General features: G+C 51.0%; 1 pseudogene; it reads left to right on the forward strand.

Moving 5' to 3' along the window:
* Nucleotides 1–6,944: 6,944 nt before the first annotated feature.
* On the forward strand, nucleotides 6,945–8,217 carry LOC138765466 (zinc finger protein 239-like; annotated as a pseudogene).
* Nucleotides 8,218–18,967: the final 10,750 nt, after the last annotated feature.

The raw sequence follows: 18,967 nt of genomic DNA on the forward strand, positions 1-18,967 counted from the left end.
ATCCCAGTCATGATTGCTGGCCCCGAAACAACATTTTGCTAACCAAACCACCCCAGTCTCTTCACCCACTCCTGTAACGAGGTAACCAGGACTGAATGCAATACCCTCTTCACCCCGTCACCCCTCCAGACTTTTCAGTATTGGACGATCTTAACCAACTCCATGACCATTTCTCAAGCCTGAAACGTCGGCCGTGTATCTTTACCTTTGCTGCAGCCTCCCGGCACTTTCTCATTCCTTGATGAAGGGCTCAAGCCCAAAATGTCAGTTATACCTTTGCTACATAAAGGACACTGTTTGACTTGCTGAGTTTCTTCACCATTTTATGTTTCTACTTTTCCCATTGTTGTTCACGTCAGTGGATAAGAGGGGAAAACTATCGATCGAGATACATATACAAGAACCCCTTTGAAGGGAGTTCTGTGAGAGTCTCACTTACTGTTCCCCCTCTGTAATCCTCTGCTCTCAACCAGCATCTACAGACTTCCTTGTCTAACTTCATTCAGCTGCTCCACTGCAGAACCTCTTCGAGGAATGGCCACCCTGGAGCGGTTTTCCTTTGCAGATGATACAAAGATGGGAGGACGGGCAGGTTGATAAAAACACACTGAAATGCCAGAGCAACTCAGCTGGTCTTTTCAGTGTCCATAGGAGACAAAGATAAATTACTGTAGCGGTAGCTACAATGAAAGAGACTCACAACCACCAAGTTGTGACACCAGCAGGTACAGGGCCAGGAGCTCCCTGTTGAAAGTGCTGTACTTGAGTTCTGGGGGCTGGAGGGGCTTGAAGAAGGCTAGCGGGCACCACTGGCCATCAACCTATTACTCCAGCACACCCCCAACAGCCGTGGATGAGGCATCCACTGAGATCGCGGTGTGGGCCTCTGGGCACGGGTGGGCCAATAGTGGCGCTCGCCAGCGTGTCTTTTGTTGGGGTGAAAGCACCCTCCGCCTCATCTGACTATACTAGGACCTTGTCTTTCGTGGTGATCAGCAAGAATAACGGCCGCATGGTGCAGGCCACCACAGGGATAAACCGGTGGTAGAAGTTCACCATGGTGATGAACTCCTGCAGGCCTTTGAGGGTGGTGCATTTTGAGAACTGGTGCATGGCTGCGACCTTCTCTGGTGCTGGGATGGCTCCTGCCGCTGAGATGGTGTGTCCCAGGAATTGCAGGGTCTGCCTGCCAAACTGGCACTTGGCCACATTTACCGTGAAGCCAAAGTCTGCCAAACAGGTGAACAGGGTACAGAGATGGACCTTGATGGATGTCGTGGTCTCGGCTGGCGATGAGGATGTAATCGAGGTAGATGAACACAAAGTCCAGGTCCCTGCCTGCCACGTTCATCAAGCGCTGGAAAGTTTGAGCCGTTGAGCCGCTGACAAGGTCGGGTCAGATACAGCAATGAGCTCTCTGAACCCTTCTCCATTAACCCTTCTCCATTAACAATGGCGTGAAGCAAGGCTGTGTTCTCGCACCAACCCTCTTTTCAATCTTCTTCAGCATGATGCTGAACCAAGCCATGAAAGACCCCAACAATGAAGACGCTGTTTACATCCGGTACCGCACGGATGGCAGTCTCTTCAATCTGAGGCGCCTGCAAGCTCACACCAAGACACAAGAGAAACTTGTCCGTGAACTACTCTTTGCAGATGATGCCGCTTTAGTTGCCCATTCAGAGCCAGCTCTTCAGCGCTTGACGTCCTGCTTTGCGGAAACTGCCAAAATGTTTGGCCTGGAAGTCAGCCTGAAGAAAACTGAGGTCCTCCATCAGCCAGCTCCCCACCATGACTACCAGCCCCCCCACATCTCCATCGGGCACACAAAACTCAAAACGGTCAACCAGTTTACCTATCTCGGCTGCACCATTTCATCAGATGCAAGGATCGACAATGAGATAGACAACAGACTCGCCAAGGCAAATAGCGCCTTTGGAAGACTACACAAAAGAGTCTGGAAAAACAACCAACTGAAAAACCTCACAAAGATAAGCGTATACAGAGCCGTTGTCATACCCACACTCCTGTTCGGCTCCGAATCATGGGTCCTCTACCGGCACCACCTACGGCTCCTAGAACGCTTCCACCAGCGTTGTCTCCGCTCCATCCTCAACATCCATTGGAGCGCTTACATCCCTAACGTCGAGGTACTCGAGATGGCAGAGGTCGACAGCATCGAGTCCACGCTGCTGAAGATCCAGCTGCGCTGGATGGGTCACGTCTCCAGAATGGAGGACCATCGCCTTCCCAAGATCGTATTATATGGTGAGCTCTCCACTGGCCACCGTGACAGAGGTGCACCAAAGAAAAGGTACAAGGACTGCCTAAAGAAATCTCTTGGTGCCTGCCACATTGACCACCGCCAGTGGGCTGATAACGCCTCAAACCGTGCATCTTGGCGCCTCACAGTTTGGCGGGCAGCAGCCTCCTTTGAAGAAGACCGCAGAGCCCACCTCACTGACAAAAGGCAAAGGAGGAAAAACCCAACACCCAACCCCAACCAACCAATTTTCCCTTGCAACCGCTGCAATCGTGTCTGCCTGTCCCGCATCGGACTGGTCAGCCACAAACGAGCCTGCAGCTGACGTGGACTTTTTACCCCCTCCATAAATCTTCGTCCGCGAAGCCAAGCCAAAGAAAAAAAAAGATTAGAAATGCCCAGCAAAATAGATCTCCTTTGAAGGTTCAGAATAATCCTGTTTTCTTCTATCAAGATTTGAGTCAAGAAATTATGTTTCAACGATGCGAATTTAATTCTGTGAAAGAACGGTTGTGGAAAAAAAGACATAAGGCAAAATTTAGGTATTCTGTGGTACTGAAGATTTTTTAGGTTGGAAATTAGCCAAAGTTCTTTGACAATCCTAAAGAGGTTATGGACTTTGCTCAGTCTCTACCAATCATGCTGTTTCAGGAACGATGTAGTCCTTCAAGGTCTCCAAAGAGAGTAGAGATGTAAGGTGGGATCCAGTTTTTTAAAAGAAATGGAAGCAATGGTGACCGAAGTGGTAACGTTGATTTAAAAAAAATCTTTTATCTTTCTTTTTGAGAAGAGTTTAAATAGTTTAAATAATGATGATAGTTTAATGAAATGGGAGTTGGGAGAGGGAACTGGGTGGGCACTAGTTTCCAGAAGTCATCAGCTACCTGTGCGTTATCTCACACCCAATATTTTGGGAGAGTTACCGCTTTGGGCCGTTTAAACAGGAGGAGGTAGTTGTGACCTCCGACCTGTTTTTTTTCTTTTTAATTTTTCGGTTAAGAAGTGAAGGTTTTTTTTTAATTATTATTTTTTAATAAATAATTTTTTAAAACTCTTTTTGTTTTCTGATTGTAATTGAGAGGGAATTAGGAGGTTTTTTCCTCTCCTTTTTTTTCTCTTTTTTCTTTCTTTTTTAAGAGGTTGATGTCACAGAAGATAATGTCAAAAATTGAGGATGTTGAATTAAATGAAGAGGAAGATGAGGGGAAAGGTGATAAGAAGAAAAAGAAGAAAATTAAGTACAAATACATTGAGGGAGAAGAGTTTAATAAAATTAAGTTAATTTCAATAGAGAATTTTGAAGATGTTAAAATGAAGAATATGGAGAATTTTATAAGAGTTTGAACTTTTTTTCTTTTTTTTATATAAGGGGAGGGGAAGGGAATAAAAAGTGTATCTGATTGTTTTCCTAAGGGATGTTTTTGTTCTCTCGATGAATTATAAAGGAAACTTGGTATTAATGGAAATTCTGTATTTATGTATTATTAATTATGATTTTTTGTATAACAGATATGTGGTTGATATATGATTTTAATATTTGAACTTAGTTTTAAAGTGGATTTCATTTGTTAAATACATGTATTATGTTTGATTTAAATATATGTTTAAGGGTATTATTTTAGTACTGATATTTTTTTGTTGTTAGTAATTTTTTTGTTGTTAAGTTTTATCCTTTTTTTTGTAAGTGGGGTTTTTTCTATTTTATTTACAACATTGTTAATTAATTCTTCACTCTTTATTTTGGGGGAGGGTTGGACTAATTTGAAATTAGATGATTAATGTTGTGTTATAATTATTGGGGGGGGGGGTAATTTGTGTAGTTTAATGATGTAGTATTCTAATTTTTATTATCTTATTTTTTATTATTTCTTTAAATGTAATTTTTATTTTATTCATGTCATAAAATTTTAAATAAAGTTTAAAAAAAAAGAGATGGACAGAGTGAAAGGTATGGGTGTGGACTAACCATTTGCCCTTGACGTCCACTAGCAGGCTGTGCACTCGGAGGAAGTCAGCACCTAACAGCGCCGTGCCCACTGAGGCCAGCATGAACCTCCACTGGAACTTGTCCTTCCCGATCTGGATCTGTGCCTTGAGAGTGCCAAAGGTCTTTATGGTGGATCTGTTGGCTGCCCATAGGGTGGGGCCCCATGCTCGGGTGTGGGTCTCAAGGGCAGTGGGGGTAAAATGCTCAGCTCCGCTCCGGTGTCCACTAGGAAATGTTGGCAGGTGGACTTGTCAGTAACGTGCAGGAGGCTGTTCACGTGGCCAGCCGCCGCAGCCATCAATGGTGGTTGACCAAGTTGTTTCCCTGAAAGATACAGGGCTGCCTGAATGTGGGCTTGAGCCCCCCAGCATTGGTGGTAGAATCACCAGGTGGGGTGGTGTTCCTCCGTCTTGTGCTTGGGGGATGCTTGTGGCCAACTCGGCCCTGAGTGGGTGATCTGGCTGAGGGTGGCCTCATTCTCCCACTTGCTCCACCAGAGGGTGTCTGGGTCGCAACTAGCTGTGGGTCAGAGAAGTCCTCGTCTGCCAGCAGGAGCTGTATGTCTTCGGGCATTTGCTCGAGGAAGATCTGCCTGAACAAGAAGCACGGCTTATGATCCTCTGCCAGCACCAGCATCTCGTCCATCAGGGCCGACAGGGTTCTGTCTCCCTACCTGCCCAGGTGCAGGAGTTTGGAGGCGCACTGTTGAGGGGAGAGACCAAAGGTGCCGAGGAGGAGGTTCTTGAGGGCGGAGTATTTACCAACCTCCAGCGGGTTGTGGATGAGGTCGTCCACCCTGGCTGCGATCTCCTTGTCGAGTACACTCATGACGTGGTAAAACATCGTGGCGTCTGAAGAAATGTTTTGGAAGTGAAACTGCGCTTCCGCCTGCCCGAACTACGTACGTGGATGATGTGTCCAGAAGTGGGGCAGTTTCACCACAACTGCATTGATCGCTGTGGGATCCATAGTGAGAGGCCAGAAAAACGTCTGGACTCGTCATGGTCACCAATGTAGCGGCAGCTACGAGGAATGAGACTCACAACCACCAATGACCATTTTATTCAAAACTCGCGCACACCCCTTTAAGGGCAGCATGAACTCCGTCTCTGCGTGGGTGGTGAGGTTATCATGCCTCCCTGAGGCGTGTGCTGGGTTCAAGTCACGAGGCAAGGGGATCATCAGACGGTGCCATCTTCTTGCGGCTTCTCCACCACATGGCAGTACAAGCGGGGCTAGTTCTCCATGAGTATGTGTGCCGCAACATTACCAACATTTCAGGCCAGAGCTTTTCTTCAAGGAATAAATAGAATAAGCCAGAAGCAGAAAATCTCAGAATTCTCACAAAGGGGGAGGAATCCAGACCAACTAAAGGTGTTCATTGGATATGATGAGGGTCGAAGTGAGAATTGATTATGTTTGTGTGAAAGGAGACAGGGAATGTAGAGACAGCGATAAGGAAAGGCCATGGGGCAAGGGGGTTTAACGAAAGCCAGAGTCGTCGATATTAATGCCATCTAGTTGGAGGGTGTCCAGTGGGAAGATGAGGTGTTGCTTCTCCGGTTTGCAGGTGGTCTCAGGCTGGCAGTGCATGAGACCATGGACAGACATGTCAGCAAGGGAATGGGATGGAGAATTGAAATGGGTGACCACTGGGGGATCCACGCTATGGCGGTGGACAGAGCCAAGGTGGTCAACAAAATGATCTCCCAGTCTATGTTCAGCCTTTCCAATGTAGAGGAGACCAAAACAGGAGCACTGGATACAGTAGATGACCCCGGCAGATTCACAAGTGAAATGTTACTTCATTTGGAAGGACTATTAGGGGGCCAGAACGGTGGTGAGGGACCAGGTGTGGACAAGGTGTGGAGGAAGCGGTCCCTGTGGAAGGCGGTGAGGGGAGGAGAGAGTAATATGTGCCTAGTGTTGGGATCATGAGGGGCAGGTAGTGTTGAGATAGTCTGCAGTAAGGCTTAGGTTGGTGAATTAGGCAAGGAAATGGCAGATGGAGTTTATAGTAGTGTATGATCATGCACTTTGCTGGAAGGAATAAAGACGTGGATGTTCAGAAATCAGAGGGACTTGTGAGTTCTTGTGCAAGACTCCCAAAAGGTGAACTTGCACATAGGGTCAGTGATGAGGAAGGCAATTGGAATGTTGGAATTCAGTTCCAGAGGGATAGAATGTGAAGACAGGGATGTAATGAAACTCTATGAAGCATTGGTGAGAGCACAGTTTTGGGCTCCATATCAAAGTAAGGATGTGTTCACATTGGAGAGGGGCCCAGAGGAGGTTTACAAGGATGACCCCTGGACCTTCAGATTTTCATACTAGGAGAATTCGAAGGCTTTGGGATTGTACTCGCCGGGGTTGAGAAGAATGAGGGCGCGGGGTCTCATTGAAACCCATGGAATACTGAAAGACCTGGACTTTGTGGACATGGAAAGAATGTTTCCTCTGGTGGGGGAATCTGTGACCAGAGGGCACAACCTCAGGATAGAAAACATCCCTTTAGAAAATAGAGGAGGAATTTCTTTACACAGACTGTGATGAATTTGGGGAATTCGTTGTCGTGAGCAGCTGCTGACATTTGGTGATAGGAGGGGAATCAAGGATGAGGAAGAAGGCAGAGAATGGGGTTGAAAAGGATAGTAAATCAGCCACGATAGAATGGTGGGGTGTTAGATGGGCCGAATGACCGAACCTGCTTATGATATTATTACAGTCACCAACAGTCATCACGTCCGTGAACTTCGCAGCATCAGGAGAGGTTTCCTCACCTGGATTTTAAATCAGCCCGTGTGTCAGAGGCAACTCCAGCTCCCTATGCCCAGCCTTCACTCTCCCCACTTGCATTTCCAAGGAAGCAGTTTGCTCACCACCCATGAAGCACCTGATCAATGGAGGCTTCTCTGACCACAATACCTCATGTTCGGTAAAGGATTCCGCAGCCACCGTTCTGAGCACTGTGCAGGGGAGTTGGGAATTCATCCTGGGTAAGGTGTTTATCAGGGACCGAAGGCAATTCGGTGCTGGGTGCTGGGAGCAGTGCACAGCACCGGGTCCCGGAACGGGGAGCTCCCATGGTTCTGGGGCTTGCAATGCCCAATGAGAGGACACTTCTCCCCAGGTCCTGCCCCTAGTCCCAGCCTTGGTATTAATTTAACCTGCTGCCCAGCTCTCTGTGGATATCTATCAGGCTGAGCACACAGAGCACGTGCTATGCACCCCAGGGCAGGACTGCATTGATTTATCCCCTGGTCACACCCTCACATTCCCACAGCAATGAACCCTTTCAGTACTCCGTTTGTGGGAAGAACTTTAAAAGTTTAAGTCAGTTAACGAGACACCAGCGGGTCCACACTGGGTAGAGGCCCTTCACCTGCCTTGACTGCGGCAAGGGGATCATGTGGTCATCCAATCTGCTGGCCCACCAGCGGGTCCACAGTGGGGAGAGGCCTTTCGTCCACCCTGAGTGTGGCAAAGGCTTCACAGAGACCTCTCACTTGTGGAGGCACTAGCTAGTCCACTCTGGCAAAAAGCCCTTCACGTGCCCCCACTGTGACAAGGGCTTCAGTCAGTCCACTAGCCTCAAGAGGCACCAGCAGGTCCACTCCGGGGAGATGCCATTCCCCTGCTCAGAGTGTGGGAAGGGATTTGCTCAGTCATATGACCTGCTGACCCTCCAGTGGGTCCACACTGGCGAGAGACCCTTCACCTGCTCACAGTGTGGCAAGTGCTTCATGTGGCCCTCCAACCTGCTGGCCCACCAGTGGCCCACTCCAGGGAGCGGCCCTTCACCTCCATCGAGTGCAGAAAGAGGTTCACCAGCTCATCCCACCTACACAGACACCAACAAATTCATACCGGGGAAAGGCCGTTCCCCTGCTCTCAGTGCGGGAAGGAGTTCACTCGTTCCTCCAACCTGCTGAGACACCAGCAGGTCCTCACCAGGATGATGGTTTAACTACACAGCATGTTAAATGGTTAAATGTTAATGCTGAAATCCAGAGTCACTGCCAGGTTGAAGGTTTAATGGTGTAAAGGTTAAAACCTTGATGTTTTTGATTTTTAGTTAATTTTGTGCCTGTCACTTAAAGAGAACTGTTGTTGGAGCAGTTTCACAGGTAACTCAAGGGTCCAAAATGAATGGACCCAAACTGCCTTTGGTCTTGCTGGGGTTCACACTGCGCCGAAGGAAGACTTTAACACCTCAGCAGCGGAGATGGTCTACGACCTACCCATAATCATTTAAGGGGAGTTCCTGGCCTCCGACAAATGCCCGAATATCCCTCTGTGACCCTCGAGAACTTGCAGTGAAAACTGGGGTCCCTGGTCCTGTGGCAATTCCAACCACAAGGCCAGCCCAAGCATAACATCCCGAGGGACTTGAAGACTTGTCAGTACATGTTCGTGTGAAGGGGAGCAGACTGACCGTCTCTACAACAACCCTACGATGGTCCCTACAGATTCACAGAGTCATCAGGGACATCGGCGGTAAGGAGGAGACTTTTACCGTCAGCTAGCATATCTGGACTGCGACTAGCTGTCTCCACTCCTTCCCCACGACGCAGGGGTAGACCACCCAAGTCAGTGGACAAAGGCCCGATTACTGGTTCTGGGAGGGGGAAATTGTGTAGTGGCCCACAAAAAGGTCGACAAATGCGGCAACAGCGCAAATCTGGCTGTGATTCCGGCCATCATCTCAGATGGCCTCCCACACGGTGGGGAGATAGGGAACTGTGGCAGGAATACCGGCAAATCCCAGGATGGCGCTCCAATGACGCAGTGCCCCGATGTCAGCACCCGGGACCCATAAAAGTTTGACAGCCAGAGCAATAAACCAGTCTTGATTCCAAGGATTTGGTGTATGTGTGTGTCGTTCTTTTCTGCGCTTGATTATTATGAATGCTGCACTGGGGACAGTTTTCCTTTCCATAAAAAATTTCCTCACACAAGCATTTAATTCCTGAACAAATTTTAGAGGAATTGCAGTTGGAATCGATTGAAAAAGATAAAGTATTCTAGGAAAAACATTCATCTTAACACAATTTACTCCATCTATTAATGTGATAGGTGACATATGCTTTCTTTCCAAATCTTCTCTTATTTTCTCTAATAATAGTGAGTAATTTAATTTAAATACATTTTAAAACTCTGGTTCCACACGAAAACTGAAATATTTTATTCCAATTTCTGGTCATCTGAGCTCAATGACTCTCTTGCATTGTGCAGAATCCCCATTTACGACAACTCACTTTCTGACTTTATAATTTCACTCCAATGTCACTGAATTGTCCGACTTGTGTTTTTTAAAATATTTTTCCCTTCGTTTTTCTTTTAATTCTAATCACACGGCAATGTGATTAGGGAGGGGACGGAGTTTTATTGTTTTGGTTTGGTTTCTTTATACTTTTTCCATCCATCTTTTCTTTTTTTCATTTTTTATTAGTTTCTCTTAAAATATGGTCTGGATTGTGAATTATAAATGTTTTACAATTTTTGTTTGGTTTTGATACGATTATTTTATTAATTATGTGGAACTATTCATATCATCTCATTGTATCTCATTATTATTATAAACTCTTGTAGCCGCTGCTACAACACAGAAATACACCACTGACCTGGTGGGGTTACCAGTAGAACTGTTTATTTGAATTTCGCGTGAACCTCTTTAAGGTCAACGGGAGTTCCACCCCGCGCAGCAGTGACATCATCTTGTGGCCCAGGGTGCGAGCTGTGGCCTAAGCCTTGAGGCAGTGAGTAAGCCCTGATGTTGCCACCTTCTGCAGCTGCCCTGGCAGCGCGGCGGTACAAATGGGGCCGTTTTGCTCACAGATGTGTGCCACCACACAACCCCCTCCAGAACCAGTTTACACATCCTGCTGCTTGGGTGGCTGGCCTCTCCGTCTACATTGGGCGGTCTGCACGGGCTGGTTTAAGTCCCTGTGTGCCGGCTTTAGTCGGTCGACTGTGAAAAGTTCCTCCCTGCCCCCAATATCCAGAGTGAAAGTCTTTCCCGATCGATGGAGGACCTGTATGGGCCCTCGTCCGGGTGCTGCAGGAAGGCCAGATACGGGCCACCCCGGACAAGCATGAACTTTGCTGAGACCAGCTCTTTGGGGACGTTCGCTAGGTGCTTGCCATGGTGGGTCAGTGGTGGGGGTGCCAGCAAGGTAAGCTTGTTGCGGCAGTCCGCGAGAAGGGTTGGGGTCTCACCTCCAGGTTTGGTGCCTGTTCCAAAGAACTACCCTGGTAATGACAGTGGTGCACCGTAGACAAGTTCTGGATACAAAGCCTGGAGGTCTTCTTTCAGAGCTGTTTGAATACCAAGCAGGCCCCACAGCAACTCATCTATCCAGTTGGGTCCTTTTAGCCACGCCATGAGAGCCGCCTTGAGGTGTCGGTGGAAACGTTCTATGAGTCCATTCGCCTGGGGAGGATAAGCTGTTGTGTTTAGTCCCCAAGTGGTTTGCCAGATGCGCCCAGAGGGCAGAGGTGAACTGGGCACCCCTGTTGCCTGTGATGTGGGCTGGAACGTCGAAACGGGTGACCCAGTTAGTGAGCAGGGCTCTGGTGCAGGACTCGGCGGAAGTGTCCCTGTTGGGGATGGCTTCCAGCCACTTCGTCATCTGGTCGACTACAGTCAGGAGGTAGCGGGTGTTCCTGGAAACCGGTAGGGGGCCCACTATGTTGATGTGGATATGGTCAAACCTCCTGGCTGGTGGGTCGAAATGCTATATCGGGGCTCTGACATGGTGCTGGACTTTGGATGCTTGGCTTGGATGCTTGGTTCCTCACCATCTGGGCCACTTGTTTTTGCCAGACAAAATGTTCCACCACCATGCACACCGATGTCTTGACTGAGGGATGGGCCAGATCATGGATCGCCTGGAATGCTTCCTGCCTCCACTGTGGGGGGACTACTGGTTGCGGGACCGTGTCATGGCTGCCTGGCAGCTTCAGGTCCTCAAGGCGCAGGCTGGTGATGGTGGTTTGGAGGGCCTGCGTCTCTTCATCATCCCTCTGGGCCTGAGCTAATTGGGCCTAGTTCAGGCCAGGGGACAAGTTGTGGATGGTGGATCTGGAGAGCGTGTCAGCAATGACACTGTCCTTACCCGCCTGGTGTCGGATGAGCAAGTGGCTTGTGGTCTGTGAAGGTGGTGAATGGTCTGTCCTCCAGGAAGTAGCAGAAGTGCCTGATCAAGAGTTACAGGGCCAGGAGTTCCTTGTCGAACGCACTGTACTTCAGCTTGGGTGGTTGGAGGTGCCGGCTGAAAAACACCAGCAGGCGCCACTGCCCATTAACCTCATACTCAAGGACGCCCCCGATGGCCATGGTGGATGCGTCCACCGAGAGTGGTGTGTGGGTGTTGGGTCATGGGTGGGATAGTAGGGTGGCGCCCGCGAGGGCAGACTTCATCTGAGCGAAGGGTGTCTCAGCCTCTTTTGACCACTCAATTGTCTTTTGTTTGGTGGAGATCAGGGCGAACAGTGGGCGCATTATGCGTGTGGCCCCCGGGATGAAACGGTGGTAGAAGTTGACGGTGAACTCTTGCAGGCCTTTGAGGGTGCTTGGCCTGGGGAACTGTTGTATGGCCTTGACCTTGTCTTGTGATGGTGCTGCCCCATCCATGGTGATAGTATGGCTCAGGAACTATAGCGTATCCTTCCCGAAGTGACATTTGGCCACTCTGACGGTGAAGCCAAATTCAGCCAGGTGGGCGAACAGTGTGCGGATATGTGATCTCGACTGGCGATGAGGATGTCATCGAGATAGATGAACACGAGGTCCAAGTCTCTACCCACTGAATCCATGAGCTGCTGGAAGTTTGGGTTGCATTCTTCAGGCCAAAAAGCATTTGAAGGAATTCGAAAAGGCTGAATGGGGTGATGGTGGTTTTGCCAATATCATCCAGGTGTACGGAGATCTGGTGGTAGCCCCTGACCAAATCGACCTTGGAGAAAATCTTGGCACCATGTAAGTTGACCACAAAGTCCTGGATGTGGGGGATGGAATATCGGTCAGCTGTGGTTTCGTCATTGAGCCGGGGGTAGTCCCTGCATGTGTGCCAACCCCCAGAGGCATTTTGGACCATGTGCTGGGGAGAGGCCCAGGGGCTGCCCGACCCGTGGACTATGCCAAGCTCCTGGAGGTGGGAGAACTCCTCTTTCGCTAACTGCAGCTTCTCTGGCGGCAGTTGTCTGGCCTTGGCGTGGAGTGGAAGGCCCTGCAGACGCCATGCTGAGGCATTGTGACGATGAACTGTTGCCGTAAAATGATGGGGAACTTGTCTAAGATGTGGGAGTACACGTTCTTAGGGGTGCAGATGGTTGCTATCCCCAGGCTGTGCGCATTGGATGGCTCAAGTCGGAGGGTCTGGAAGGTACAGGCATGCGCAAGCCTCTTGCCCTTCAGATTGACCAGCCTCAGAGGAAGTCGGTTCCTCACAGCGCCATTCTCACGGAGGCCAATAGGAACTTTCAGTGGTATTTATCCTGCCTGAGGTGTACCTGAACAGTCTGTGTGCTGAAGGTCTTTATGTTGGTGCCGTTCACTGTCCACAGAGTGGGGCCTCATGCTCTCCTGCAGGTCTCAAACGTGGTTGGGGGCAGTTCAACACTGTTCTGGTGTCCACTAGGAAACGCCATCCATTGGTCTTGTGTAAGAGGCTGTTTGTGTGGCTAGCTGTCGTGGCCATCAGCAGCGGCTGGCCTGGTCATTTCCCTGGTACGAGCAGGGTTGGCAGCACTTGCGGGCTTGTGCTACCCAGTGTTGGTGATAGAAGCACCAGGTTGATAAGTGCTCCTTTGTCCTCTATCTGGGGGCGGGCTGTGGTCTGCTGGGTCTAGGGTGGGGGACCTGGTTCAAAGTGGCCTAATTTTCTTGCTTAATCCGCCACAACACATCGGTGCAGACTGAGACCTTCCTGGATCCGAGAAGTCCTCGTCCGCTAGTAGGAGCTGGATGTCCTCTGGCATTTGTTCGAGGAAGGCTTGCTCAAACATCAGGCAGGGTTTGTGACCCTCTGCCAGTGCGAGCATTTCATTCATTATGGCGGACAGGGCTCTGTCCCCCAGCCCATCGAGGTGCATCAGCCTGGCCGCACTCTGCTGCCAGGAGAGACTGAAGGTGCTGAGGAAGAGGATTTTGAGGGTGATGTTCTTGCCCTCCTCGGGAGGATCGTGGATCAGGTCATCCACTCTGGCCAGTTTTCTCATCGAGGATGCTCACCACATGGTGGAGTCCGAGGTGATCTGCCGAAGATGAAACTGCGTCTCCGCCTGCCCGAACCACGTGTGAGGCCGATGGGTCCAAAAGGGAGGGGGAGCTTCACGGGGACAGCGCTGATTGCTGATGAATCCATGTTTGGAGACCAGATAACGTCTGTGCTCTGCGGGGTCACCAGTGTAGCAGCTGCAAAACACAGAAACCCACCTCTGAGCTCGGTGAAGGTTTCCAGTAGAACTGCTTATTTAAAAGAGGCCTGCGCCTCTTTAAGGCCAACGGGAGTTCCGCCCCATGCAGAGGTGACTTCATCATGTGGCCTGGGGCGCAAGCTGTGGCCTAAGCCACGAGGCAATGAGCAGGCACCATCTTCTGCAGCTGTCCAACTAGCGCGGCTGTACAAACAGGGTTGGTTCGCTCATAGAGGTGTGTACCGCCACAGCATACATTTCTAGAAGATCCCCTCTCATTCTTCTAATCCCAGCAATCAACCTGGTGCAATCTCTCCTCATAGGATAAACCACTCATTTCTAGAATCAACTGGAGAACCTCGTTTGCAAATCAGGTGACCAGAACTGCACACAACACTCTGGATGCGACTTCACCAGTACCTTGTTCAGTTGCAGCAACCTCCCTGCTCTTAAATTCAATCCCTCTAGCCGTAAAGAGTAACATTTGTCTTCTTGATCACCTGCAAACCAACCTTTTGCAATTCATGCACAAGCACTCCCAAGTCCTTCTGCACAGCAGCTTACTGCAATCGCTTGGATTTTAAATAATAATCTGATCTTCTATTTTTCCTTCCAAAGTGGATAACCTCACATTTACCAACATTGTACTCCATCTGCCAGACTCTTGACCACTCACGTAACCGATCTATATCTCTCTGTGGGCTCTCCAATTCCTCTGCACAATTGGCTTTTCTACTCAACTTAGTGTAATCAGCAAACTTAGATACATTACACTCTATCCACTCTTCTAGATTGCTGATGTATACTATGAACAGTTGCAGGCCCAGCACTGACCTCTGACTTGCCTCTGTCTCTCCTGTCCACTCAACCTGCATCCTTTAATCTGTTTATCAGCCCCATCTTTTCCATCTGCAAGACGATTGTTTTGGGTCAAACCCCCCTGCCAGACAAGCTCCAGCACATCTCCCTGACAGCATCTGAGCATTCCTCTACTTCAGGCCCACCTGCCCCCAACCTGCATCAGTTCCTCAGCCACAGAATCAACTTCATCGTCTTTAAATTCTTACCCACTTCGTGGCATGTGGAGTAAACCTCAGATCGGAAAATTCACAATCTTTTAACTTGCTACCGAAGTCTTCACTTTTTCTTTGAAGGAACTCATCTTGTTTATGTTGCCGATGTTGTTGGTACAAAGGACCACACGGATCTGCCCATATTGTAACATCCCACCTCCTGTGGAAGGGAGCCCCGTGCCCATATATGTGACGCCATCACACCTGCATCAGCTCCTTAGTCACATGTTTGACTGGAAAGTTTTCCAATTTCTCACCTACTACATCACTGGTTCAGGACATCCTGAGATGACAACACTGCATTTCTAATTTTGGATGCTGTAAACTCTACCTTCAAGATCTCACCTCTCTTCCTGCCAATACCATGATGAACCACCAAATCTGGCTGCTCCTTCTCCCTGTCCAGGAGACTGGATCCTGAACCTGCTCTGAAACATCCGTGACCCTGGCACCAAGGAGGCAACTCCCCGTCCTGGATTCCCCCTCACACAAGTGTGTGTCCGTGCCCCGGACCCCAGAGTCCCCAGTTCCTGGGCATTGGGACTGAGCGCCACCCAGCTTCACAGCAGCCCCAGTGGTGGGGCCACGGACCCGGCTGATGCTGCTGTTTCCCCTGAGAAGGGATCTCCCCCCAAAAGGACGCACCGGGAGTCCGTGTGTGAGATGGTGATGGTGACAGGAGCCTCCTGTCCCTCCCCCAGCGAGCCGGTCCGCCCTGTGGTGGAGACCATGTCTGCCTTATGTCCCCCATTTCCCCCGGCCGCTCCCCGCTCACCTGCGGCAAGTCTCACCTCCACCCCCGGGCCCAAGACCGTTGCTGAAGGAATGGAATTCAAGGACGCTCGCTGGCCCTGTAACGTCAGCACGCACTCAGCTGGGCTTGGACACACCGTGACATGACAGGGCGGACACAACCCGGGAGGAGTGGGTGGGGGGGGGACGGAGCTGTCAATCAGAGCTGTGGTAGTGCCCAGGCTGAACCTGCGCATGCGTAGATCGAATACGATTCAGAATTGGGCACCAGGGGCAAAGGACAGCACTGGGTCCCGGAACGTGGAGCTCCCGTGGACCCAGGACTTGCAACGCCTGGTGAGAGGATGCTTCTCCCTAGGTCCCCAGCCCTTTCCAAGGTAATCTGATCCTGAGCCCTTTCCAGGGGAATCTGCCCCCGGGGAAGCGGTGCTGATTGGAACCGGGAACAAGGGGGAATAAAGCAGCGAAGGGTGAGGGGGATAAATAAAAAAGGGAAACGGGAGTGTGGGATAAAACTGGCCCGAAATGGGGAGAATAGACGGTCAGAGTTCATGTTGAGGGTTTTCACAGGCAAACGGTGCCGAAAGTCAGCAGTGAAGCTGCGCTCAGTGAGTGTCGGGCGGGCGGGCTCTGGACTCAGTGATGGACAATAAGGAGAGAGCAGATTGAGAAAGAGGGTTTAGCATCACCCTGCTCAAAGGTTGGTTCGGACACAGCTGGAGATGTTGGCGATGGAATCCGATTTCCGCGCTCCCTCCCTCCCTCCCTCCATCATGTTCCTGCGGCTTCAGTGGACGAGGCTCCCTTTCAAACGGACCCACGTCTCCTCTCCCTGATCCGGTTGAGCTCCCTGTCGCCCCACTTTCCGCACAGCGACAGCAGCGCCCGGGCCAGAGGGGAGCATTAATCTCCAGTGTGGAAGCAATAAATGGGAATCTTTCCAACAGCCCTAATTCCACATTGGATGAGAACTCAGATCAATGACGGATCTTCACTCACGTTGTTCCAATTCTGTTCAATGAGGAAACTCATGTTCACCAAGTCCAGGCACATGGCGGAGCTCCGCCCCTTTAAAGACAGAGACGTCCCACTGGGTGATATCATCACGATGGACGCCAGGATGACGCGGGGCTGCAGCCCAATGAAGTCCTTCCCAGACGGGCGTAGTGCGCGTCTTGTCGGGGATCGAACACGATTCAGAATCGGGCGCCGGGGGCCAGAATACCCGCATGGAAAGCTGCCTATTCTACTCCAATGCGGCTGTCGGGTGGCCACCTGAAAGTGGCCTCCGCCTTGGAGAATCCCCTCCGGCTCGGAGATTCCCCAATTCCACCTGAAAGCAGAACGAGGCAAAGCCGGCGAGCAGCTTTCACGTGGCTAGCAGTCCCCGCTGCCTGACAAACCCCCGGAGCGGGACTACAGGGCTGGGGCGGCCTGTGCGTGTCGTCAGGGCTGTGGCGGCCGGCACGGGACCTCCCGCATGGTTGCCACAGCTCTGTAGTCCCGCGCCAGACGCTCCAGCCCTGATGTCCCACGCCGGCTGCCCCAGCCCTGATGCCCCACGCCGGCTGCCCCAGCCCTGTGGTCAAGCAGCCCTGATGTCCCACACCAACTGCTCCAGTCCCGTGCCAGGGGGCTGTCGGCAGCGGGGTGGCGAGCTGTCAGACGGCTGCCTTGCCCTGACTCAGGAGCCGGCATTTGCTCTGTGTCCTATTTCCCCGCTGCAGACCTTTCAGGTGACAGAACACCACCTTCAGCGCTGGCACCTGAACGTCCCTCCGCAGACGCTCTGGAGCCGCACCCTCCAGGCGATTCATCTGAATGCGGCTCCTGACAGGCGCTGGTTGGAGATCGAAGACGATTCAGAATTGGGCGCCAGGGGCAAAGGACAGCACTGGGTCCCGGAACGTGGAGCTCCCGTGGACCCAGGACTTGCAACGCCTGGTGAGAGGATGCTTCTCCCTAGGTCCCCGCCCGAGTCCCAGCGAATAGTCCCAACCGGTTTAACCTTCGCTTATCACTCAGTTCCTGAGGTCCCAGCAACATTGATATTACCCTGTGTTCTACTACACTCCTCAGTGCTCTACCATTTACCATGTATGTCCTAACTTGGTTTGTCATTCCAAAATCCAACACCTCAGACTTGTCTGCATTAAATTCCATCTGCCATTTTTCAGCCCATTTTTCCATTGTCCAGTCCCCCTATAAGCTTGGAAAACCTTGATCGCTCTCTGCCACGCCACCAATTTTTGTCATCTGCAAAGTTGCTGATCCAATTTACCACATTATCATCCCTCTTCTCCCTGTTCTCCTTCTCTTCCCTTTCCCCCTCTTCCCCCACTCCTCCCCTTCCCCATCCCCCTCTCTTTTCTCTCCCTCTTTTCTCCCTTCCTCTGGTCCCCCCTTGTCCCCTCACTTTTCTCTCCCTCTTTTCCCACTTCTGGTTTCTCCTCCCCCCTCCCCCTCCTTCCCTGCTTCTCACTCCCCTCACCCACCCCCCTCATCCCCCTCCTCTCCCTCCTCCCCCTGTCTCTCTCTGTCCTCCCCTCTCACTAAGAGCAGAGCACAGCACCAGGTTCTGGAACGGGGGCTCCGTGGTTCCAGAATTTCCAATGCCCAGCTTGAGGACGCTTCTCCCTGGGTCCTGGCCCTAGTCCCAGCCTTGGTGTTCATTTAACCCACTGCCCAGCTCTCCTGGAGCCTCAATCAGGCTAAGCACGTGCTGTGTCCCTGGGACAAGACTGCATTTATTTATCCCCTAGTCAATATCTCATCCCCATAGCGATGAACCCATTTCAGTGCCCCGTCTGTGGGAAGAACTTTAAAAAGTCGAATCAGTTAATTTGACACCAGTGGGTCCACACTGGGGAGAGGGCCTTCACCTGCCCCGAGTGCAAAAAGGGCTTCACCAAGTTTTCCATCCTTGAGATACACCAGCAGGTCCAGAATGGTGAGAAGCCCTTCAGCTACCCCAAGTGTGGGAAGGGATTCGCCCAGTCCTCCACCATGGTGACCTACCAGTGGGTTCACACCGGGGAGAAGCCCTTCACCTGCCACGAATGCAACAAGGGGTTCACACAGCTCACCAACCTGCTGACCCACCAACAGTTCCACACCGGGGGGAGGGCCTTCTCCTGTTCTGAGTGTGAGAAGGCTTTCACCATGTTGTCCAGCCTTGAAACACACCAGAGAGTCCACACAGGGGCGAGGCCCTTCACGTGCTCGGAGTGCGGCAAGGGGTTCTCCTAGATGTGCAGCCTGCAGATGCACCAGCGGGTCCACACTAGGGAGAAACCTTTCGCCTGCCCCGAATGCAAGAAGGCCTTCACCAGGTTGGCCACCCTTGAGACACACTGACAGATGTACAAGGGGGAGATGCCCTTCACCTGCCTTGAATGTGGTGAGAGGTTCGGTGACTCCAGCAAGTTGAGGAGACACCAATGGGTCCACACCAGCAAGAGGCCCTTCACC

Source organism: Narcine bancroftii, chromosome 5 (assembly GCF_036971445.1).
Source record: "Narcine bancroftii isolate sNarBan1 chromosome 5, sNarBan1.hap1, whole genome shotgun sequence".
NCBI lineage: Eukaryota > Metazoa > Chordata > Chondrichthyes > Torpediniformes > Narcinidae > Narcine > Narcine bancroftii.